Source organism: Bison bison, unplaced genomic scaffold (assembly GCF_000754665.1).
Source record: "Bison bison bison isolate TAMUID 2011002044 unplaced genomic scaffold, Bison_UMD1.0 scf7180017864270, whole genome shotgun sequence".
Lineage (NCBI taxonomy): Eukaryota > Metazoa > Chordata > Mammalia > Artiodactyla > Bovidae > Bison > Bison bison.
Window position 1 is genome coordinate 5,597,732 of NW_011494842.1, and position 26,046 is coordinate 5,623,777.

General features: G+C 43.6%; 1 pseudogene; it reads left to right on the forward strand.

Annotated features, from left to right (window-relative positions):
- Window positions 1-12,102: 12,102 nt before the first annotated feature.
- Window positions 12,103-26,046, forward strand: part of LOC104994998 — a 43,836-nt pseudogene continuing 29,892 nt past the window's right edge.

The window sequence follows — 26,046 nt, forward strand, 5'->3', positions numbered from 1 at the left end:
AGGACCCTCAGTTCAGTTCAGTTCAGTTCGGTTGCTCAGTTGTGTCCGACTCTTTGAGACCCCATGAATCGCAGCACGCTAGGCCTCCCTGTCCATCACCAACACTCGGAGTTCACTCAGACTCACGTCCATAGAGTCAGTGATGCCATCCAGCCATCTCATCCTCTGTCGTCCCCTTCTCCTCCTGTCCCCAATCCCTCCCAGCATCAGACTCTTTTCCAACGAGTCAACTCTTCATATGAGGTGGCCAAAGTACTGGAGTTTCAGCTTTAGCATCATTCCTTCCAAAGAAATCCCAGGGCTGATCTCCTTCAGAATGGACTGGTTGGATCTCCTTGCAGTCCAAGGGACTCTCAAGAGTCTTCTCCAACACCACAGTTCAAAAGCATCAATTCTTTGGTGCTCAGCTTTCTTCACAGTCCAACTCTCACATCCATACATGACCACTGGAAAAACCATAGCCTTGACTAGATGGACCTTTGTTGGCAAAGTAATGTCTCTGCTTTTGAATATGCTATCTAGGTTGGTTATAACTTTCCTTCCAAGGAGTAAGCGTCTTTTAATTTCATGGCTGCAGTCATCATCTGCAGTGATTTTGGAGCCCCAAAAAATAAAGTCTGACACTGTTTCCACTGTTTCCCCATCTATTTCCCATGAAGAGATGGGACAAGACGCCATGATCTTCGTTTTCTGAATGTTGAGCTTTAAGCCAACTTTTTCACTCTCCACTTTCACTTTCTACATTCCAATAGATGCAGAAAAAATTTATGACCTGTCCGGAGGCAGGGGTGATTAGAGTATGTTTTCTCTTAGTCGATGAGTAACCTGGATGTGATCTTCAAGATTCCCCTGTCTGGAGAGGGTCTTACCCTTCTGTTGTAGTTTCCATAGGCACTAAGCACAGAGTTCAGAGTCTGTTGGAGAGGTGGCTGAGCATGATCAGCATGAACAGGCCTCAGATGGGGTCCAGGCCCTGTGAATTCCTTCTTCAATAGGATTTTATTTTATTGTGATTGTGCCACTCCTACCATTTCGTTGTGGCTTCTTCTTTGTCCTTGGATATGGAGTATCTTTTTTGGGTAGCTTCCAGTGTCTTCCTGTTGATGGTTGTTCAAAAGCTAGTTGTGATTTTGGTGCTCTGGCAGAAAAAGACGAGTGCACATCCTTCTACTCTGTCATCTTGGACCAGTCTCTTTCCTTACTTTCTGGAACAAAAGGCAATCTAGGCTCAATTTGTTCTTTTCCTGACTTAGCCCAATAATCAACCATTTCTTCAAGTGGCTCTGGCTTCTTTTAACAAAAGATAGTATTTGAAAGGGGCTTCCCAGGTAGCTCAGATGGTAAAGAATCCATCTGCAATGCAGGAGACCCCAGTTTGATTCCTGGTTTGGAAAGATTCCCCTGGAGAAGGGATAGGCTACCCACTCCAGTATTCTTGGGTTTCTCTGGTGGTTCAGTCAGTAAAAAAAATCTGCCTGCAACATGAGAGACCTGGGTTTGATTCTTGGGTTGGGAAGATCCCCTGGAGGAGGGCATGGTGACCCACTCCAGTATTCTTGACTGGAGAATTCCCATGGACAGAGGAGCCTGTGGGCTATAGTTGATGAAGTCACAAAGAATTGGACATGACTAAGTGACTAAGCACAGCACAGCGCAGTATTTGGAAACCAGGATCTAGGTGCCAGATGTTCTCGTTGCTAGTATGATGCCATTGTTTCTAGGCCTTCTCAGCAGATAAAACTAAGAAATACATGAATTTACTATGTATGTACACACGCACGCACACACACACACACACACACACTACTCCAGTTACTTTTGCCACCTAACATACCACCACCAAAATTGATACAGAATACTGTATCAGAAAGGACATGGTGAGGCTGGCTTGTCTTTGCTCAGTGATGTCTTGGTCCTTATCTGAAGACACTTACAGGCTGAGGGTGACTTAAATGATAAGAGCTGGAATCATCTGAAACCACTTTCTTTTACACATCTGGCAGTTGATGCTGGCTGTCAGCTGGTTCTTTGCTACAGCTGTTGGCTAGAACACCTACATGTGTCCTCTCCAAGCAGCCTGTGTTTCTTCATGGCATGGAAACCTTGAGATAAAATTCTTACATGGCACTCATGGCTCCAAAGGCATGTTGCAGTGAATAAGGCAGAAGTTATATCATCTTTTATAAGCTAGCCTCAGAAATGATACAGCATGACTTCTGTTTCATTCTATTGGTTACAAGACACTTACAAACCTGTTTAGATTCATGGAGGGGAGGTATGGACCTCACAAACCCACCTCTTTTTTAATTAATTAATTAATTAGGCTGCATGGGGTCTTACTTGCAGCATGCAAGATCATTAGTCACAGCATGTAGGATCTAGTCCCCTGACCAGGGATCCAACCCAGGCTCCCTCCATTGGGAGCGTGAAGTCAGCCACTGGACCACCAAGGGAATTCCCAATCCACTTCTTTTTTAGAAAAATTTATTGAAATAGATCTGATTTACTACATTGTGTTAATTTCTGCTGTAGAACAGAGTGATTCAGTTATACATACATATATTCTCTTTCATATTCTTTTCCATTATAGTTTGTCACAGAATATTGAATATAGCTCCCAGTGCTATACAGTAAGACCGTGTTGTTTATCCATCTTATATATAATAGTTTGCATGTGCTAATTCCAAACTCCCATTCTTCCCTCCTCCAGTCCCCCAATCTTTAGCAACCACAAGTCTGTTCTGTATGTCTGTGAGTCTATAAACCCATCTCTTAATGAAAGAAATGGAGAGAATTAAAGACAAAATAGTAGATGAGGAAGAGAACAAGAGTACAACCAATCCTTTCAAATAATTTTACCATAAAGGGAAGGAAAGAAATGTTGCATAGTGTAGAAAGAGATGCAGGCTCAAGGGGAAGGATTTTTAAGATAAGAATATCTCAGTATTTTCACATACTGATAGGAATGAGAAAGTACAGAGGGACAGGGACCAGAGAGTGCAGTGGTAGGAGTGATGCCCTTGGCTGAGAAGGACTGAGATTCAGTGCGCAAGTGGAGAGAGTGGCCTTAGATAGACACTTAAACTTGTGGTGCCTGGACGGAGACAGAGTCTAAGAGCAGAAATGCAGGAGAAGGTGGGAAGTGCAGAAAGAAGTTCTTTTCTGTTGCCTCTTTTTTTCCACGAACTAGGAAGTAATGTCATCAGTTGGGCACAAGTGAGTTGATGTGAAGAGAGAAAAGAAGGTGCCCCAGAGCTAGAGTAAAAATGGAGGCTTATATATAATAAGTCTAAATTTTTAAAGTTAATCAGCAAACTAATAAACCGTTAGATATGTTCTTTACTCTTACCTTTGATAAGTCTACCTTCATAACAACAAAATAAGACAATACAACTGAGACAATATCAAAATGACCTCATTTAATTACTATCACATGTACCTAGGTATTCTTTTGGTGGACCAGATAAGGCTGGACAAGTAACCAAATAAAGATGTGCTTTATTAGAGAAAGGATAGTCTCATCAATCAATGGTGTTGGGAAAACTGGACAACCACATGCAAATAAAAAAAAAAAGAGAGAGAGAGACTAGACTACTACCTCATACCATTCACAAAGAATCAACTCAAAATGTCAAAATGGATTAAAGACTTGAATGTAAGACCTGAAATCATAAAACTCTTAGACAAAAACTATACGGTATTCTCTTTCACGTGGATTGGAGCATTATCTTTCTGGATATGTCACTGCAGGCAAGGGAAACAAAAGCAAAAATAAATCAAACTGTATCAAACTAAAAAGCTTTTGCATAGCAAAGGAAACCATCAACAGAAATTAAAAGACAACCTACGAAATGGGAGAAGATATATAAAAATTGTATATCTGATAAGGGCTTGATATTCAAAGTATATAAAGAACTCATACAACTCAACATTGAAAAAACACAACTCAATTTTTTTTTTTTAATGGGCAGAGGTGCTGAATAGACGTTTTTCCAAAGAAGACACTCAGATGGCCAACAGGCACATGAAAAAGATGTTCAACATCACTAATTATTAGGAAAATACAAATCAGAATCACAAGATATCACCATGCCTGTCAGAATGGCTATTATCAGAAAGGCAAGAAATAACAAATGTTGATGAGGATGTGGAGAAAAGGGAATCTGTGTATACTTTTGGAGGAATGTAAATTTGTACAGCCATTATTGAGAACAGTATGGAGATTCCTCAAAAAATTAAGACTAGAATTACCATATAATCCAGCTATTCTGCTTTTGGGTATTTATCCCGCAAATATGAAAACACCAACTTAAGAGATATATGCATCTCACATGTTTATCACAGTATCATTTACAATAGCCAAGCTGTGGAAATAGCCTCAGTGCCCATTGGTGGATGAAAGGATAACTAAGATGTGGCACATGCATGTTCAGTGGAATACCGCCAGCCGTACAAAGATGAAATCTTGCAATCGGAGACAATACGGATCTTAAGGATATTACACTAAGTGAAATAAGTCAGATGGAGAAGGACAAATAAACTGTGTGATTTTTGCTCATATGGGGAATATAAAGAACAAACAAAAAACCGAAATAAATGAACAAGCCAGACTAAATAAAAAGAAACACATAAATACAGAGAACAAAGCAGGGGCAGAGAGGAATAGATGGGAGGAAGGTGAGGTGGGGGAAGGGTAGCGACTCCAAGGTGATAGATGGAAACGAAACTTCTGGTGATGAGCCCACTGTAGTGTATACAGAAGTAGGAACGTAATGTTGTACGCATGAAACGTAGCCAATATTGCTTCAATTTTAAAAAGACGTATTATTTACAAACTAGTAAATACATATTTCAAGCTGTTTATATTTTCTTCATTTTTGCAAAGTCACTATTTATAGTGTTCACTGAGATTTTCACATAGCCTATGTTCTAGTAATGGTAATGGGCTAAAGAATTTAAAAGGTAAATGCAACTAATTTCAAACTTTGTGAAATATATTGAATATATTTTTATAAACACATAAAATGAAGTTAATGTAAAATTTAAATTATTTTCATGCTTTCAAATGTTATTTTTCTAATATTTGAATTGTCTACTAAAATTAAAGCGTAGGGGCTTCCCTGCTAGTCCTGTGGTTAAGAATCCACCGGCCAATGCTGGGGACACGGGTTTGATCCGTGATCTGGGAAGATCCCACAGGCTGTGGAGCAACTAATCCGGCGCAACTACTGAGCCCTCACACCACATCTACTGAAGCTCACGTGCCTACAACCTGTGCCCCGCAACAAGAGAAGCCATTGTGATGAGAAGCCCGAGCGCCGAAGTGAAGAGGAGCCATTGTGCGCCACAGCTAGAGAAAGCCTACTCACAGCAACGAAGACCCGGCACCGCCAAAAACAAATAAATAGATAGATAAATAAGACATCTGTGGTGATTAATTTAAAAAATTAAAGTGTTAATTGCAAATTATACTGAATAAACAAAAATTGCTTATAGAACGCTGACGTGAAAATTTAACTTTCTGAAATTTTAATTAAATGTTATGAAATATTTTTTATAAAATTAAAACAACATGTAATTCAAGTGTTAGATGTCTGTTTAGTTGCCAGTGTAGCTTCATGTGCCATGTTTGTTATGTGTATATATATATACAACCTGAATAGTAATATTAATTATTTAGCACAAGGAAAATATCCCTCAGCCACCATGTACAACTGTAGCCCTCTGAGAAAGGATACATCATTATGTAAGAAAGGATTGCATTCCTCCTGACTGAGAGAGAAGGTTTGACAAGTTAGTTAATTTGTCTTTCCTCTTACTTAATCCCTATCATTGCTAAATTTTTCTTGCATCCCAAACAAGTATCCATCTGTAGGGTCACAATCCATGAATCTTCACAGCATTTGGTCACTATCACCTTTTGCTTCAATGACAGAGGACAAGAGGTCTGGAAACACATTCCTTGTGACTTGAATAGTATTAATTATAAAGGCAGATGTTTAGACTTGGTCATGCTGTGTGTAGTAGGCAACCTTCTTAAGTGGCCCCGAGTGGTCTCTACCTTCTGACAGCCATGCCCATATGTAACCCCTTTCCCTTGAGTGTGGGCTGAATCTAGTGACTTGCTCGTAATGAATAGAATATGGCAGAGTGATGGGGTGTCAATTCTGAGGTTAAACGTCAAGATTTTTGTCTTGTAGGCACTCTTTCCACAGCTGGTTTTGATGAAGCAAATTGTTATTTTGGAGAGGCCCACATGGCAAGACGCTGAGGGTGGCCTCTGGGCAGTAGTCAACAAGAAACTGATAACTTCAGTCCAGCAACCTTTAAGGAACTGAATCCTGCCAACAACTTGGGGAAAGGCTTAGAAGCAGGTCTTTTCCCAACTGAGCCTTCAGATGAGATCACTGGCAACACTTTGATTGCAACTTTGTGAGACACTGAAGCAGAGGATCCAGCTAAGCTTCTCGCAGGTTTCTGACCCACAGACATCATGAAATAATGTGTGCTGTTTTGAGCCGCTAGTTTTGGGGGTACTTTTTTATATAGCTAATACACTGCGCCAGAATTGTGTCAGTCCTTAGTAACACAGATACCTTATGTCCCTTCAAAAGTTTTTGTGTGTGTTGACATGTCGTGTCCTCTTAAATATAGGGCTCAGTCTTCAATTTTTTTGTTTGCATGTTCCCTAAAAGCCTTTTGGAAAACTCTATGACTTGTTGCACACTTTTTACTTCATATCTAATTTCTTTCCTTGTAAATTTAAATAACTACAAACAATGTAAAATATTTAATATCACAAATATTGACATTTAAAAATAAAACTTTATAATACTCTTTTAAATGTGACCAATAGAACCTAAATGCCATAACTTTTTTTTTTTGGCTGTGCAGTGTTCCATGCTGGATCTTAGTTTTTTAGCCAGGAACCAAACCTGTGTGCCCTGCAGGGGAAGCTCTGAGTCTTAACCACTGGACTGCCAAGGGTGTCCCAATGCCATAGCTTTTTGATATTCAACATCATCCTTTAAAAATCATGAATAGACTCTTTTTCAACAATTGGACATTGTACATTATTTACTTCTTCCTTGAACTCATATTTCATTCATTTCCACTACATAATTTTATCTTAATGTATATCTGAAAGCCTTGTATTGATCTTTATTTCTCTGTAACAAAATATACTTTCAAAAAGTTAGTTCTTTTTAATTTCTTTTAATCATAATACTCTAAATGTTTAAACTTTTGGATTGAACTATTAGCAACAAAGCAAATTGATTGAAATCACATGTATTATACAGATGTATTATACAGCTTGATAGATTTATTAAATATAAATATAAAATGTTATTCACAATGCATCTTTTAAAGGGTTTTTAGCTAGTTCTGTAATAGGGAAGAACAGATGTGACTCCATACTAGATCTGTTCCTTTTAACTTTAGTGCTCTGTTTAGTGCTCAGTCATGCTGGCTCTGCACCTTTTGTAAAAGAATGTTGCCTATAGCTTCCAGTATACAGGATACCCCGACCCTGACCTGACCAGGATAACTATTCTAGTATCAGTTTTGTTTGAGGTTTGGAGGAACATCATGACCTGACTGTGACCTGATCTACGTGGACAGCTGTAGAACAAGGCATTCCACACCAAGAAGTTTGCAACAACTAACCACACCCCTTCCTCATCTTCCCTTTCAAAGGGCTTTGCTGGGCCTTCCCTGGCAGTCCAGTGATTGAAATTCCCCACTGCACGGGGCACGGATTGGATCCCTCGCCAGTGAACTAAGATCCTACATGCCAAGTTCAGTTCAGTTCAGTCGCTCAGTCGTGTCCGACTCTTTGCAACCCCATGAACCGCAGCACGCCAAGGCCCCCCTGTCCATCACCAACTCTCGGGGTTTACCCAAACTCATGTCCATTGAGTCGGTGATACCATCCAACCATCTTCGTTCTCTGTCATCCCCTTCTCTTCCTGCCCTTAGTCTTTCCCAGCATCAGGGTCTTTTCAAAAGAGTCACCTCTTGCATCAGGTGGCCAAAGTATTGGAGTTTCAGCTTCAACATCAGTCCTTCCAATGAACACCCAGGACTGATCTCCTTTAGGATGGACTGGTTGGATCTCCTTGCAGTCCAGGGGACTCTCAAGAGTATTCTCCAACACCACAGTTCAAAAGCATCAATTCTTCTGCACTCAGCGTTCTTTATAGTCCAACTCTCACATTCATACATGACTACTAAAAAAACCATAGCCTTGCCAAGAGGGGCAGCCAAAAAGAAAAAAACAAAGCTCTGCTTGAAAGCCTGGGGAGTTCTGGTTTGCCAGGCCCTGCAATAAACCTTAGGGCTTCCCAGGTGGCACCGTGGTAAAGAATCTGCCTGCTAATGCAGGAGACACAGGAGACCCAGATTTGATCCTTGGGTTGGGAAGGTCCCTTGAAGTAGGAAATGGCAACCCACTCCAGTATTCTTGCCTGGAAGATTCCATGGACAGAGGAGCCCGCCTGGCTACAGTCCATGAAGTTGCAAAGAGACGGGACACTACTAAGCACGCACATACAGGCGGTAAACTTCTCTCTGCTCCAGACTCTTAACTTTTCAGTATTGTTTGACTGCACTGTGCCTCAGGCACACAGAGTGGCTTTAGGTAACAGTTCATGTATCCCTGAATCATAAATCACATTGATGGAATGAGTCAGCTTTCAGTAACATTCTCTATTTTTTTTTCCATAAAAATAAAAGCTGAGAGTTCTTGTTCACATAAATAAGAAAATGGGAATTGCAATGTAAATTTATCATAGCAATGACACTCACTTCTCATTTATTTATTTGGCTGTGCCAGCTCTTATTTGCAGCATGTGGGATCATCAATCATTGTTGCGACATGCAGGATCTTTAGTTGCAGCTTGGGCATTCGAACTCTTATTTGTGGCATGTGGGAATCTAGATTCCTGACCAGGGATTGAACTTGGGCACTCTGCCTTGAGAACTTGGAGGCTTAGCAACAGGGACAACCAGGGAAGACCCAACACTCACTTCTTTGAACTCCTTCTGAACTATATGTGAAAAATCACATCATAAGCCATCATAAATGTATTGCAAAATACATTAAAATTTAATGTATCAAACTAAAAACTCAATTAGATTCTCTTTTAATTTTGTTGAAAACAAAGAATTGAAAACAACCTCACTTGCTAAAGGATTCATTACTCAATCATTAGAGTCGTTTACTTTCCAAAACAATATTTCAAATTATACTTTTGTTTAGCAACCCAGATGTTTTCACATTTCTCCACCTTGGGAGAATGGCAAATGGGAAATGGTAAAAAAGGAGGAGAGAAAATATGCACAAAAGTTCTGAGGTAATTTAGTTTTAGGAGAAGGATATACAAAAATAGAGAACGTGAACATGAATACCTTCATAACCAGTCATGTCCTCATGTCCCTTGTAAGGACTTTGGGTATTCCTTGGAGTCTGCACACTTCAAGGTGAAGACCACTGGATTAGGGACATGTAGCATGGTTGTCAGCCAGTATGAAGTCTACTTAAGACTTAACATAAATTCAAAGTGAGAAATTCAAAGCCAGCATGGTTGTGTAGTTTTCTTTCCCTTGAGATATGCTCAGCCACGTGAAAGCAATGGCAGAGAGGCAGAGTTAGGACCTTTTGCCAGGAGTGCTGGGAAAGGATGAAGGGATAAAAGAGTCAAGGTTGTATGCAAAAATAACTTCAGGATTATTGGTGCAATCCAGACAGGAAGGCTAGTGCTAAAATTTCCAGTTCTTAAGGAGGAGCTTTCCAAAGGTAGCAAAGTGAGAAGAGAAGAGGGCTCAAGACCAAGCTTTGGACAGCTGCAACATTTAATGTCAGGATGAGAAAGGCAGTGGAGATCAAGTGATTACAGAGGTGGATATCAGTAAGTGTTGGGTCTTGGAGGCCAAGGAAAGTGTCCCAAGAAAGTGGAAGTGTACCAGTCACCGGCTGCTGGGGAAATTAGTAACAGGAGGTCTGGAAAGTCCACTGTATTTCAGTTCAGTTCAGTTCAATTCAGGTGCTCAGTAGTGTCTGACTCTGTGATCCCATGAATTGCAGCACACCAGGCTCCCTGTCCATCTCCCGGTGTTCACCCAAACTCACGTCCATCAAGTTGATGATGCCATCCAGCCATCTCATCCTCTGTCGTCCCCTTCTCCTCCTGCCCCCAATCCCTCCCAGCATCAGACTCTTTTCCAATGAGTCAACTCTTTACATGCAGTGGTCAAAGTATTGGACTTTCAGCTTTAGCATCAGTCCTTCCAAAGAACATGCAGGACTGATCTCCTTTAGAATGGACTGGTTGGATCTCCTTGCAGTCCAAAGGACTCTCAACAGACTTCTCCAACACCACAGTTCAAAAGCATCAATTCTTCGGTGCTCAGCTTTCTTCACAGTCCAACTTTCACATCCATACATGACCACTGGAAAAACCATAGCCTTGACTAGACGGATCTTTGTTGGCAAAGTAATGTCTCTGCTTTTCAATATGCTATCTAGGTTGGTCATAACTTTGCTTCCAAAGAGTAAGCATCTTTTAATTTCACGGCTGCAATCACCATCTGCAGTAATTTTGGAGCCCCAAAATTAAAGTCTGACACTGTTTCCACTGTTTCCCCATCTATTTCCCATGAAGTGATGGGACCAGATGCCATGATCTTCGTTTTCTGAATGTTGAGCTTTAAGCCAACTTTTTCACTCTCCTCTTTCACTTTCATCAAGAGATTTTTTAGTTCCTCTTCACTTTCTGCCATAAGGGTGGTGTCATCTGCATATCTGAAGTTATTGATATTTCTCCCAGCAATCTTGATTCCAGCTTGTGCTTCTTCCAGCCCAGTGTTTCTCATGATGTACTCCGCATATAAGTTAAATAAGCAGGGTGATAATATACGGCCTTGACGTACTCCTTTTCCTATTTGGAACCAGTCTGTTGTTCCATGTCCAGTTCTAACTGTTGCTTCCTGACCTGCATATAGGTTTCTCAAGAGGCAGGTCAGGACTTAGCAACATTCAAAGTTTTACATGGCAAAACCAGCATCATTAACTTGAAACCAAGCTTGCAACTTGGTCACAGATTGATGATGATATCAGTTTGCATCCATCCTGGGATTATAAGTGGGAACCCTAAATGGCAATCTTTGAAGGCTCACCCATGGAGCGGGACACGCTGCCTGGGACCCTTTCCCAATTGGGACTCCAGATGTGCTGTGACACAGGACTGTTTAAATCTGGATGTTGGTCAGAACTCAATTTGGTTATATAGTCTCTGCTCTTTCTAGTTCTCTTTTCTTTTAATGTTAGTATGTTGAAAGTAAGTTAGATAATTCTCTAATAAATATCTGTATTATTTATCTGTATAAAATGAGTGGCTTATTTTGTTAACAAATCCTTTGAGCCTGAGATGAAAGTGCAAACTTTCTGCAACAGGGCCAAACCACACAAATCTGGCCTTGGGGACCTCAAACCCAATGGAGAGCAGAGGAGGCTCCATACTGAATACAGAGACTTTTATTGATGGGAGGCCTATATACCAAGCAGTGAACCCGCAGCCTCCTTTCCCCAGCTGGGTCCCAGAAGACCGGCAATCCACTTTCAATCACCCAGGAGTCTGACGCTTGGAGGCAACTGCCTCCCTCAAGGAAAAATACCCACAGATACAGACGTTTGAATGTGATTCAAATAAAAATCTTTTAAAAGTTTTTACTGAATGTGTTACTATATTGTTTCTGTTTTACGTTTTGGTTTTTTGGCCACAACGCAGGTAGAATCTTAGCACCTCGGATCCCTCCTCCACCCTGCATCAGAAGGTAGTCTTTACTGGACAGCCAGGGAAGCCCCTGATTCAAAACTTTTAAAGTCTGGATTGTCTCTCAGTAACTCACAGTAAGGCTACTAGTTCCCACCTGGATACCACAGTGGCCCACCAGCTTGCCGGTGGCTTGCTTTTAAGCAGGAGTTTTCAGGTCAAGATCACTAGACATTTAAGGGAGATTTTGGACAGGAACAAAAAAATTAAAATAAAAAGCAACAAGGAGGAGAGCCGGCGGAGCTGGTGGGAGCGCGCCTGTTGCAAGATGGCGGCGGCCACGCGGTCCCCGCCGGTCGCGGGGCCGCTACCGGCAGCGGCTGCGCTGCCTCCGGTCAGACGGATCTCCATCTCACCGACGGTCCCTGGCTCAAGCGGGCCCAGCAACGATCCGGCCTTTCTGGTCAAGCCGTGGACCCTCCTGAGCCGACCCCTGACAGACACGTGGAGCTGTGTCCACGTGCTCGACCAGGCTGGCTGGCTGCCTGAGTCCCCGAGCAAGGCGCTGCCAGCCTCGTGCGGCTGCTCGACCCCTGTGGCTTCCGGAAGGTGGTCCTCATCGAGACCGGAAGCCGGGTCAGGCCAGAGTCGATGACCCCGAGTGCCAGCACCGCGCTTCCTGCGCGGCCAGGAGTAGCTCCTGGAGAACAATCAGGAGGGAAGTGACCGTGCGTCCACCGAGGAGTGAGGACATAAAGCTTCGCCAGGACAGTATCACCAGGCTGCTGACCGCCTTTCCGTGGATGAAGGGGAAGCAGGAGAGCACGGACCCCAACCCGCCCCGCATGAGGCAGAGGACGAGGCCCCGTGGCGGGACGTGGCCGGCCTGCAGCAGAAGCAAGCCAGGCCGCAAAAGGCGGTCGACAGGCTCGTCCACGTTCTCATCCAGTTGGCGCGTCCAGCCGGATCCTGCAGGTGATGAGAACGATCCCGGTGATGCTGAAGACGGCGGCTCGGCACATCCCAAGCCCCAGAATGGCTGGCAACACTCCCTGGAGCAGGGCCACTACAGCCCCTATGAGGCTCCCGCCTGGCCTACAGCGGCCCCAGCCTCTCCTCCCCAGATGCTGTTGCCAGCTCTCGACCCATCATCTGTGACATCACTGAGCTGCCCCCAGCAGCCCCTTGGCAAAGAGAGTCCCCTGTCCAGCAGGCCCTTGGTTGAAATCAAGAAGGAGCCCTCCCCACCCCCCAGGTCACCTCAGAGTCCCTGGGCCAAGGATTCCAGTCCTCTGTGATGGGGACTCCCTTGTCTCCAGTTCAGTTCAGTCACTCATTCGTGTCCAACTGCAGCATGCCAGGCCTCCCTGTCCATCACCACCTCCCAGAGCCTACTCAAACTCATGTCCATCGCCTCCCTGATGCTATCCAACCATCTCATCCTCTGTCGTCCCCTTCTCTTCCCACCTTCAATCATTCCCTGCATCAGGGTCTTTTCCAATGAGTCTGTTCTTCGCATCAGGTGGCCAAAGTATTGGAGTTTCAGCTTTAGCACCAGGCCTTCCAGTGAATATTCAGGATGATTTCCTTTAGGATGGACTGGTTGGATCTCCCTGCAGTCCAAGGGACTCTCAAGAGTCTTCTCCAACACCACAGTTTGAAAGCATCAAATCTTCGGTGCTCAGCTTTCTTTATAGTCCAACTCTCACATCCATACATGACTACTGGAAAAGCCATAGGTTTGACGAGACAGACCTTTGTTGGTAATGTCTCTGCTTTTTAATGTGCTGTCCAGGTTGGTCATAGCTTTTCTTCCAAGGAGCAAGCGTCTTTTAATTTCACGGCTGAGTCACCAGCTGCAGTGATTTTGGACACCATTCTGTGGGAGAATCTGAGCCTGCCGCCCAGGCCACATCAACCACACCCTTTACAGATGGGGGGTTGGGGGGAGCGCCCTCCCCACAGTCCCTGCCCCTCCCGGCCCCACCCCCGCCCCCCATCAGGTGCCTCAGCCTAACCCACCTGGACAGTTTGGCTCACACCCCTCAGAGGCCTGGGGTCGCCCGTCTCTTCCCCAGCCCCTCCTGCTGTCTGCATTACCGAGTCCAGTCAGGGACCGAGCTCAAGGACCATTTGGATCCACAGACTCCAACCTGGATGACCTGAAGACCAGGCAGACTAGGCACAGCTTCCACATGGACACCAGCACCCTCCTGGATCTGTTCTGCCCCTTGGTGACAGTGCCCGACAGGAGCCTGCCTGACCCGGGCAGCAGCCTGGCCCGCAAGCCCCCAGGCCTCTGGAGCCAGAGAACAGTCGCCCTGACTCCGGGAAGCAGCTCCTGCAGGCCCCAGGCTCTGTGACGGCCAGCAACCTTCCAGTGCACTTCGAAATAAAGGAGGGCTCCTGCTTCTCCCAGGGGGAAGACCACGGAGGGGATCCCACCATCTCCCTGCTAACTGGGAGGAGGGCGGGCCTGTGCCCTTCCCCACCCCTCCCAATGCAGGGCTGGTCTCAGGAGCCTGGTAACTGGTCTGCCATGGCCCCCAGTCAGCACCAAGGGCCACTCCTGTGTGCCATCTCTTGCTTGGCACTTCACAGCCACACTCGGACTGACCACTTCAGGTAGAACTGTATTTTGGACTTTTTGCATGAGAGATACCCCCCCGCCACACACACACCTTTTGCCTTTCTCCTTCCATTGAGATGTTGTCTTTACTCACTCAGTCGTGTCCAACTCTTTGTGACCTCATGGACTGTAGCCCACCAGGCTCCTCTGTCCTTGGGATTTCCCAGGCAAGAATACTGGAGTGGGTTGCCATATCCTTCTCCAGGGGATCTTCCCAACCCAGGGATCAAACTTGGGTCTCCCACACTGTGGACAGATTCTTTACCACCTGAGCCACCAGAGATATACAGATACGTGTGTGGATGGACACACGAGACAGGCAGAGATCTATGAAAGTCTGGGCTCTGTCTGTGGCTGGGAAAAAAAACAACACGGAGGAAACAGAGAAGAGGGAAACGCCTCATAAATTATAATAAACTTCCTCATAGATAAGCTAGAGTATCTATGAAAGAAAAACAGGATGCTGTAAAAAAAAAAAAATTAGCAAGAAGGTACAGTAAGATGATCAATAGTATATGAGAAATAAAACCTTAAGTCCAATTTTAAGATCTAGATTTTATTACTTCTTATGATGGAAAGAAGCTACTGGCATTTAAAAAACAATTGTCATTATCCTTAGCTCAAGCAACCAACAAAAGTATGTACCTTCTTTTTTGTAAAAAAAACAATAGTCATTATCCTTAGCTCAACCAGCCAACAAAGGTATGTACCTTCTTTTTTGTCTTGAAAATGACTGAAATCTCTAAAGAAAGAAATGTACCTTTCTCCAAGAAATTCTTTCTCTGAGAAATTCTTGTGAGTACCTAGTTAACTGGAGAAATTGAATCTCGCCCTAAGTATTGAGGAGGCTCTTTAAGGCATATGCAGTTAAAAATTAAAAGCTGTCTTGTTAAACCTTAAGCACGGCCTTCTAGGGGGAAGGTGACTTCTCTGTGTCTCTGAGATATAAATGTCCCACACGGTCTTACTAGGTTGCTCTATTGTGTGTGTGTTTGTTTATATTAGGCCTAGAAGAGGTCTTATCCTGTTCTTACTCGGTGGCCAAATGATGGATCCTTTTAAAATTAGAGAAACTAATAAATTATTAAATATAGAGCTTTCTCATTGTAAACAACTGTTGTGTTGGTACCTATAAAACACCAGGGTTTCCTTGGTGGCTCAGATGGTAAAGAATCTGCCTGCAATACAGGAGACCTGGATTAAATCCCTGGAGAAGGGAATGGCAACCAACTCCAGTATTCTTGCCTGGAGAATCCCATGGACAGAGGAGCCTGGGGGGCTACAGTCCATGGAGTATAGCAAAGAGTTGGACACGACTGAGCAACTACACTGAGAAATTATTATCTGTTTTAATTATTTAGGAATTGTATTGATTTGACACTGCAAGTATTTACAAAAGAACTCTTCCTATTGAATACAGAGCATATGTGCAAAATCCCAAAGGAGGAAAGGCACATCCCCTGTTTTGTTTTGTTTTGTTTTGTTTTTTTCTGTTCTGTACCAGTTCACCTCTCAGGAGCCAAAATCTTTTACTGGTTTCTTTTGCATCTTCCCAGATGAAAGTGAAAGTGAAAGTTGCTCAGTCCTGTCTGACTCTTTACAACCCCATGGGATTCTCCAGGCCAGAATACTGGAGTGGGTAGCCTTTCCCTTCTCCAGGGGATCTTTCCTACCCAGGAATCGAACTGGGGTCTCCTCCATTGCAGGCAGATTCTTTACCAACTGAGCTGTCAGGGAAGCCCTCTTTCTGAATACAGGCAATTTATTGGAAACAGTAACAAACTTTATTTTTCTGGGCTCCAAAATTATTGGAGATGGTAACTGCAGCCATAAAATTAAGAGACACTTGCTCCTTGGAAGAAAAGCTATGACCAACCCAGACAGCATATTAAAAAGCAGAGACATTACTTTGCCAAGAATGGTTTGTCTAGTCAAACCTATGGTTTTTCCAGTAGTCATGCATGGATGTGACAGTTAGACCATAAAGAAGGCCGAGCACTGAAGACTTGATCTTTTCAAACTGTGGTGTTGGAGAAGACTCCTGAGAGTCCCTTGGACTGCAAGAAGATCAAGCCAGTCCATCCTAAAGGAAATCAGTCCTGGATATTCATTGAAAGAACTGATGCTGAAGCTGAAGCTCCAATACTTTGGCCACCTGATGTGACGAGCTGATTCATTGGAAAAGACCCTGATGCTGGGAATGATTGAAGGTGGGAGGAGAAGGGGACGACAGAGGACGAGATGGTTGGATGGCATCACCAACTTGATGGACATGAGTTTGAGCAAGCTCTGGAAGTTGGTGATGGACAGGGAAGCCTGGTGTGCTGCAGGTGTGCAGTCCATGGGATCGCAAAGAGTTGGACACGACTGAGCAACTGAACTGAACTGAACTGACTGTGAAGCTAATTATGTTTTGGCATCAGAGTCCCTTCCTGGGCTTCCCTGGTGGTTCAGTGGTAAAGAATCCACCTGCAATGCAGGAGACCGGGGTTCTCCAGTCTCCAGGAGACTGGAGAAGGGAATGGCAACCCACTCCAGTATTCTTGCCTGGAGAATCCAAGGACAGAGGAGCCTGGCGGGCTTCAGTCCACGGGGCTGCAGAGAGTTGCACACATCTGAGCGACTAACACACCAGGGTCTCTTGCTTGCTTGGGCCCTTCCTGGGCATTGTACCTAATTTTATATTTGTACTTTTGGCATTCTTTTTCTTAGAAAGGGCCACCAGAATTGTACAATTTCAGAGCCCCCAGACCTGGGTCTGTCAGCTTCCTGGGTCTGTCTGCCTTCTCATACAACTGTGGATTTACATATATTCTGTATAAATACATAAATACTAGTATATCATGCTCAGTGTTCTTTGCCTTCGTTTTTTACATTTCATATCTTGAAGTCAATATTTACAGAGTTGTCTCATTTTTAACCATTGTGCTACATTCTACTGTAGGGATAAGGGTCCTTTTATTTAACAGTTCATCTCTTGAGACATAATTGAGTTATTTCTAGTATTTTACCAACACACACGGTGCTGCAATGAAGGTCCTTGTGTGTAATTCATGGTCAGGGTGACTGTACCTGCAGATATCTGGGGTAGTTCTTGCTTGTAATAGCACTCCCTTTGAGTGTCAAAAAGTCCAGTGTAGATGTATATTCTTTGAAGCAGAATTGCTTGGTCAAAGAATATGTGAGTGAAGTCATTCAGCCATGTCCGACTCTTTGCGACCCCATGGACTGTAGCCTATCAGGCTCCTTGGTCCATGGAATTCTCCAGGCAAGAATACTGAAGTGGGTTGCCATTTCCTTCTCCAGGGGATCTTCCCGACCCAGGGATTGAACCCAGGTCTCCTGCATTGTAGGCAGACGCTTTACCATCTGAGCTACCAGGATATTTAATTTCATATTAAATAACGGATATTTTAAGATTGCCATCTATAGAGGTTGCATTGTACCCTTCCATCAACAATAGGTGGACAGGAAATTCCAGTAGTTAAGAGGGCCAGTAGTTAAGACTCTTTGCTTTCATTGCCGGCTGGAATGGACAAGGAAAAAAAACCAACAATGTGTGGACAGTATGAATGGTGCTAATTTCCTTCCCTGGCTCCTGCCAACTGAGCTTGTTATCAAGCTTCTTTACCTGTGTCTATCTGATGGCAAAAAAGTATGTCATTGTTATTTTAATTTACATTTTAAAAGTTAGGAGTAGAGACTTCCCTTGTGGTCCCTACAAGGGTGGTTAAGAGTCCACCTGCCAGTGCAGGGGATGTGGGTTCTATCCCTAGTCCGGAAAGATCCCATGTGCCCCGGGGCAACTAAGCCCGTGTGTCACAACCGCTAAAGCTTGTGCACACCCAGAACCCATCGTCTGCAGCAAGAGAAGCCGCTGCGACGGGAAGCCTGCATACCACAACAAAGAGTAGCCCTGCTCGCTGCAGCCAGAGACAGCCCGGGCGCAGCAACAAGACCTAGTGCAGCCGAAATAAATTAAATAGATCAACGGTTATTTTTAAAGTTAGGAGTGAAATTAACTATTTTGATTTCAATCAAATTAAAAACCATTTGAATTTCCTTTCCCATAAATAATCTATATCCTTTGCCCGTTTTTCTATTGGTTGTCAATATTTTTCTTATTGATTTGAAAGAGATGTTTATGTTTTGGGGAGTGCTGCCTGTAATTTAGAAATAACTTTGGGAAAGTGAAGGCTAGAGGTCACAGTGTACAGATAAAGGTTATTTTAAGCCCGTGCTTCTCAAACTGGTTTACACACACACCAGGAAATGCTTCTCAGTGTGACAGGGAACAGAGTAGATGATGTTTAATAGCATCAGCTCTGGAGCCAGACTGCCTAGGTTCATATTCTAGCTCTACATCTTGCTAAGTAACTTTGGACTCATCTTTTAAGTTTCATGGACTCAATTAGCTATTCATAAAGTAGATAATAATCTCTACTTCACAAGATGGGAGTCAAAGAGCCTATGCCAAGAAAAGTTGGCTTGGAAAACCAAAATAAACAATAATTCTCATCCTGTTATTTGGATTTTTTTAAGAAAAGAATCATAAGGAGCTTTCCTAGTGGTCCAGTGGTTAAGAATCCGCCTTGCAATGCAGGGGACTCTGCTTTGATCCCTGGTCCTGGAAGATTCCACTTGCTGTGGAGGAACTGAGCCCGTGTGCTGAAGTACTGGGCCCACCCTCTGGAGCCTGCATGCTGTAACTGCTGAGCCCACATGTCACAGCTAATGAAGCCCGTGCACCCCAACAAGAGAGGCCATTGCAATGCACTGCACTGCATGCATTGCCCACGCACCGCAACTAAAGAGCAGCCCCCACTTGCCACAATTAGAGAAAGCCCAAGTACAGCAACGAAGACTCAGCACAGCCATAAATAAATAAAGTTTAAAAAGAAAGACTCAAAAGGACACACACACACAAATTAAAGCAAGATAAGAGTATGCCATGCAAATTTTTAACTAGAATCCACCTGGCACAGATAACTTCTTAACAGACTGTATCAGTTAGCTAATTGCTGTTTTCAAAAAAAAAAAACAAAAAACCCCAAGCCTCAAATGGAGTCACTTATGCTAAGTCCTGGACCTCCCTGGTTGCTCAGCTGGTGAAGAATCCGCCTGCAAGGCAGGAGACCCTGGTTCGTTTCCTGGGTTGGGAAGATCCCCTGGAGAAGGGATAGGCTACCCACTCCAGTATTCATAGGCTTCCCTGGTGGCTCAGACAGTAAAGAATTCGCCTGCAATGCAGGAGACCTGGGTTTGATCCCTGGGTGGGGAAGATCCCCTGGAGGAGGGCATGGTGACCCACTCCAGTATTCTTGCCTGGAGAATTCCCATGGACAGAGGATCCTGGCAGGCTACAGTCCATGGGGTTGCAAAGAGTCGGACACGACTGACTAAGTCGGACACGACTTAGCACAGTGAATGCTAAGTCCCACCAAGACTTAGTATTGGGATGGCTAAAAACTTTGTTCAGATTTTTCCATGAGATGATATAGCAGTTTCAGCTTCTCCCTAGAGTGGACTTTTAAACCAATTACTCTGAAATTACCTGAGCAACCCTTGTGAAGCAATCAGCTTGATAAGACCCACTGCCTTCCCATAAGGCAAGGGGATCATCCCTGGAAAATTCACTTTTAACTTCCTTGTCTCACCCTCCTTCTGCCTCCTTCTGCCTGTAAAATCTTTCCATCTTGTGCATCTCCTCAGAGCACACTTCTCTTTGTTTTGTTTGTTTGTTTGGGGTGGGCATGCTGTGGGACTTGTGGGATCTTAGTTTCCCGACCAGGGGTCAAACCGGGGCCCATGGCAGTGAAAGTGCAGGGTCTTACTCCAGGGAATCTTCCTGACCCAGGGATCAAACTCAGGACTCTCGTGTTTCCTGCATTTTTTTGGCAGGCAGATTCTTTACCACTAGCACCACCAGGGAAGCCCCCTTAACCCCTGGACCACCAGGGAATTCCCTGAGCACACTCCTCTTTGTTAGATAGGGTGCTGTCCATTTCATGAATCATTGAATAACGCCAATTAGATCTTCAAATTTTCTCAGTCCACCTTGTTTTATTTAACACTGTGTATCTAACTACCCCAAAATTTAGTGTCTTGAAACAACCATACAGTTAGGTCACCCTTCTGTGAGTCAGCAGTATGAGCTGGGCTCCTGTATGAAATTCTTGTAATCTCAGCAAAGCTCACTCCTGGACAGCTCTGCTTCTGAAGGTTGCCTGGGCGTGGATGCACTGATAAGAGGTGCCGGGGCCACAGGGCCAGTGATCCAGAAGACTAGCCTGAGTGTGCTTTAGGATTGACAGCAGAAGTGTACAGAGCTTTCTGAGGCCTTGGCTCAGAGCTGGCATAAGGTTGCTTCCACCTCGTTTTATTGACCAAAGCCAGTTATAAGGCCAATCCAGATTGCAGGAGTGTGGCAAGAAAGCTCCACCTTTTGATGGAGTAGCTGCCAAGAGCATGTTGCAAAGGGCCCAGAAAATAGGAAGTGAGGAGAACTGCAGCCAATTCAACACCTATGTAAATTCAAAGCTTCGGATATAGAGTGTAGGTAGGAGGTAGCTAGCAATCACGGGGCTATACAAACCCACAAACATCCCACAGAGCAAAAGTCAATCCGAACATCTGCCACAGCCAGAGGAAACCAAAACCACTGCTGGTCTGAGCTGGTTATTAAGTAAAGCATTTCCTCCCCTTTCCTCCCTGCCTCTGGCTTTGATGGGTATGGTGGGATGCTGAGTGAGGCTGGAAAGAAACACACAAAGACGCCAGCTGCGCTGTCTTTGTTCCTCAGCACAATTTTCCAAGTCAAGCTTATCTGGGAGAGAGAGCAGTGAGCAGTTCTGAAGAGACATCTCAGTTCCCTGCCCAGGAATTGGGTTGTTCTTGCTGTTGTTCAGTCGCTAAGTCATGTCTGACTCTTTGCAACCTCATGGACTACAGCACACTAGGCTCCTCTGTCCTCCACTATCTCTTGAAGTTTGCTCAAATTCATGTCCATTGAGTCAGTGATGCTATCCAACCATCTCATCCTCTGCTGCCCCCTTCTCCTTTTGCCTTCAATCTTTCCCAGCATCAGGGTCAATGAGACAGCTCTTCACATCAGGCAGCCAAAGTACTGGAGCTTCAGCTTCAGCATCCGTCCTTCCAATGAATATTCAGTGTTGATTTCCTTTAGGATGGACTGGTTAGATCTCCTTACAGTCCAAGGGACTCTCAAGAGTCTTCTCCAGCACCACAGTTCAAAAGCATCAATTCTTCAGTGGGTTGCCATTTCCTCCTCCAGAGGATCTTCCTGACCCAGGGATCAAACCAGTGTCTCTTATGTCTCCTGCATTGGCAGGCCAATTCTTTACCTCTGAGCCAGCTGGGAAGCCCGGGTAGCCTGGATGAAAACCAAGAATCCTAGCCACTGGACCACCAGGGCTTGAGGATAGGAGCAAAGTCATCCTGGCTTCCTCCTTAGGCTCCCCCACCCCACCCCTACCCCTGCCTCCTTTTGAAAGTAAGAATGTTTCAAGGAGGCAAAAACTGTGAAAACAGGGAAAAGTTTATTATTAGAAACTAAGTTTATTATTAGAGAGACAGCATAATAACATGTGGGAAAGCACAGAGAGAAACTGTTTGTTTATTTAAGACAGAAGCAAGGCAGAAATACACACCCAGAGAGGAGTGGAGGTGTCCTGAATGAGGAGCACAGCAAAGAGGTAATTTAAATCTCTTATGCAGGGCAGTCTTTCCAGGTCTTTGCGAGCATGCGTTGCACGGCTGCTCAGTCACGTCTGACTCTTGGCGACTCTATGGACTGTAGCCCACCAGGCTCCTCTGTCCGTGGCATTTTCCAGGCAAGAGTACTGGAGAGGGTTGCTATGCCCTCCTCCAGGGGATCTTCCCCACCCCGGGATTGAACCCCTGTCTCTTTTGTCTCCTGCGTCTGCAGGCAAATTCTTTACCACTGAGCCCCTGGGAAGCTGTGGTCTTTGTTCATGTGTGGCCAATTTTACATGTTTCTGTTTTCACAACTGACTGGTCCTTGGACCCTCCGCAAGAGGGGCGTGCAATTTTCCGCTAAGATGGATTCTACCACAGCGGCATGTGGGTGCATGTCCACACCTATTATGGAGTTGGGCCCCCCCTTTTTGACTCGCAAGAAGCCTTCCTGTCCGTGTGCAGACAGGGTTTTCCTTGACCTCAAGGGAGGGCACCTAATCTCGTTACTTCTGCAGAGCTCAGCTTCTGCCACTAGCTTTGTCCTCGGAGTGTCTGGGTGAGAACAAAGCTTGAATTTTACTCTACTTGACAAACACCAGCTGTCCAGCCCAGGGGTCCACGTATCGCCTGTCTCAAAGCCAGTGATAGCTGGCCTAGAGATGAAATGTAATTTAAGATGAAGTGTAAAGGGCTTTTTATAGAGATAGTGGGTAGATATGTTCTGTGGCCTTCCTGAGTTGTTCAGAGGCAGAGAAAGGAGTAGCTCCACAGGGCAGGTTCTCGGGAACAGTGGTGGCAAAGGATAAAGCTGTTATCTGATTACAACCTCTAAGCCCACAGACTCAGTATACTGCTATAGAAATAATAAGCATAGATTTTAGTAAATGATATAAAGGAAATAAAGAGCATGAGAGAATTATTGCTTCAGAGGGCGGGGAGGCATTGGGTTTCGTGACAGAGTGGCCTGGAAAAGGCTCCCTGAGGTGACTTGAAGTTGGAGAATGAACTATCTCAGTGATTCAGGCAGAGGGACCGACTCGTGTCAAGTCCCAGGATAGGGAGGACCTTGGCACATTCTCAGACAATGACTTGCTTTTTCTAACTCCAATTTTATCGGATAAAAAGCATTTTCTTACTGCAATCCAGAACACACATGCATCCAAAGCAAAAATTTCATGAAATTCTCCTTCTACATAAAATACTAAAATGCACTCTTGTATTTTCTTTTACTTCAGGTTCACTGAGATATGATTTACATACAGTAAAATCACCCTTGTTATGTGTACAGTTCCATGTATCTTGATAAATGTGTACAATCACAGAACCACCACGACCAACACGTGGCACATCTCCAGACCTCTCAGAACTGCCTCCCGCTCCTTTGCACTCAGTCCCCTCCCCTAACGTGAAGCCAGGGGCCAGCACTGATTTGATTTCTGCTCCTACAGATTTTTAAACATAGTTTTTCTTGATGTGTCTATTTATAGGTTTGTATGATTTTAATGGTCTTTTCAAATCAATTGCTTTTGGTATCACTGATTTTTCTCATTTGTTGTTTCTGTTCTCAGTTTTATTGATTTCCTCTCCAATCTTCCTTATTTCCTACTTGTTCAGTTCACTTTGAATTTAATTTGCTCTCTTTTTTTTTTTTTGGCCTCTTAAGGGACATAGATTAATAATTTGAAACTTTTCTTATTTTCTAGTTTAATATTTAAATTTCCATTTAGGCACCACTTTGGCTATACCCCACACATTTTGATATATTGTGTTTCTATTTTTATTCAATTCAAAATATTTTCTACTTTCCCTTGTGACTTCCTCTTTGACACATGGGTTAATATTTAGAAGTGTGTTGTTTAACTTACAAATATTTGAAAGATTTTCCAGATATTGTTCTAATTTAATTCAGTTGTGGTCAGAGAACATACTTTTTATGATTTTAGTTGTTTAAAATTTGTTGAGGCTGTTTTATGGCCCAGACTATGATTGATCTTGCTGAACCCTTCATGTGCTCTTGGAAAGAATGTTGTTTTTCTGTTTGGTGGAAAGTTCTATAAATGTCAATTAGGTCAAGTTTGTTTAGGGTGTTCAGGTCTTTTTATCTTTGCTGAGTTTTGGTCTACTTGTTTCATTGATTCCTGAGACAGGAGTGTTGAAACCTCCAGCTATAATTGTGGGTTTGTCTATTTTGATTTTCAGTTCTGTAAGTTTTACTATTCATATTCTGGAGCTGTGTTCAATGCATGAATATTTAGGACTGTTATGTTCTTCATGAGTTGATTCCTCTTTATCCCAGGTAACATTCCTTACTGTGAACTCTATTTGTCACATATTAATGTAGCCCCTATGCTTTCTTTTGATTAGAGTTTCATAGTGTATCTTTTTGCATCCTTAACCTAAATATAGCTTTGTATTTGATGTGTTTCTTGTACAAAACATATAATTTTGGTCTTGTTTTTATTTGTGTAACATAGTTAAAAGTAAATTAGGTAACTCATAAACTAACAGAAAATATTCACAATACATCTTGACAACAATAGACCAATATAAAAATAGGTGTAAAAATAAAAAACAAGTTGTATATTTATGACTTGTACACTTTGGGTAGGCATGTTATACTTCAATAAAAAATTTCAGGGACATCCCTGGCGGTCCAGTGGTTAAGACTCCATGGTTCCACTGCAAAGGGTGCAGGTTTGATCCCTGGTCAGGGAACCAGAATCCAACATGCTGGGTGGCACAGCCAAAAATAAATAATTTTTAAAAAATTTCAGTGAAGAAACTGAAAAACAATGTCATATAATTTTATGAGACTTTTTAAAAAAATCAGTAGACTGCTGATCCCTACTGGTACCTCATTTTCGGTTTAGAAGTCCCAATCTTATTTCGCTTAGCTGTTTATTTTGGTATTAATTTCATACTTTTATATTTTTAATCAACATTGTCATTTTTAATCAATTATTCATGTACTTAGTCTAAAGATTCAAATGGTTAGGATTCAAACGCTTACTCCCACCCATCTATCCACTTCTCCAGTGCAACATAGCTCATTTTAAAAAACTATTTATTGAATTATAATTGACATACAATATATTATATTGGTTTCAGGCATAGAACATAGTGATTTGATATTTTTTATATTACGAAATGATTACCATAAGTCTAATTACCACTTGTCATCACACAGAGTTAGTACTATATAGTTCATTTTGCTTAAATGGATATTCATCATTAACATATTATGAGTGCACAAGTGTTCAGTTCAGTTCAGTTCAGTCGCTCAGTCGTGTCCAACTCTTTGCGACCCCATGAATTGCAGCACGCCAGGCCTCCCTGTCCACCACCAACTCCCGGAGTTCACTCAGACTCACGTCCATCCAGTCAGTGATGCCATCCAGCCATCTCATCCTCTGTCGTCCCCTTCTCCTCCTGCCCCCAATCCCTCCCAGCATCAGACTCTTTTCCAATGAGTCAACTCTTCGCATGAGGTGGCCAAAGTACTGGAGTTTCAGCTTTAGCATCATTCCTTCCAAAGAAATCCCAGGGCTGATCTCCTTCAGAATGGACTGGTTGGATCTCCTTGCAGTCCAAGGGACTCGCAAGAGTCTTCTCCAACACCACAGTTCAAAAGCATCAATTCTTCGGCGCTCAGCCTTCTTCACAGTCCAACTCTCACATCCATACATGACCACAGGAAAAACCATAGCTTTGACTAGACGGACCTTTGTTGGCAAAGTAATGTCTCTGCTTTTGAACATGCTATCTAGGTTGGTTATAACTTTCCTTCCAAGGAGTAAGCGTCTTTTAATTTCATGGCTGCAGTCACCATCTGCAGTGATTTTGGAGCCCCCAAAAATAAAGTCTGACACTGTTTCCCCATTTATTTCCCATGAAGTGAAAGAGATGGGAATACCAGACCTGTCT